The sequence below is a fragment of the Nanorana parkeri genome, unplaced genomic scaffold, assembly GCF_000935625.1.
Source record: "Nanorana parkeri isolate BGI_ZX_2015 unplaced genomic scaffold, ASM93562v1 scaffold2694, whole genome shotgun sequence".
Taxonomy (NCBI): domain Eukaryota; kingdom Metazoa; phylum Chordata; class Amphibia; order Anura; family Dicroglossidae; genus Nanorana; species Nanorana parkeri.
Window position 1 is genome coordinate 79,965 of NW_017308962.1, and position 252 is coordinate 80,216.

At 63.9% G+C, this 252-nt stretch overlaps 1 protein-coding gene across 1 annotated transcript in view; it reads right to left on the reverse strand.

Annotated features, from left to right (window-relative positions):
* The window catches only part of FBXO42 (F-box protein 42), a 22,061-nt gene that overhangs the window by 21,507 nt on the left and 302 nt on the right, over positions 1 to 252 (reverse strand). The window lies entirely within an intron of this gene.

Here is a 252-nt window from a genome sequence, read left to right on the forward strand (position 1 = left end):
CCCCCCCCCCCCCCCCCCGCACAGGAGAGGAGACGCAGCACCACCATCCCCTCATATTCCTAAATCACAACAAATGTCCCCTAGAGAAGCCCCCCGACTCCCCAAAGACCAGTGTTCTGTGTACCCCGTGCCCAGCATAGTGATGTCATCAGTGACCGGCTGTCCAAGTATTACAAACCACCGGAGGCGGACGCGGGAGGCCCCCCCGAGCCCAGAGACACGGGGGGCTCGGAGTCCGCCAAGGCCAGACCC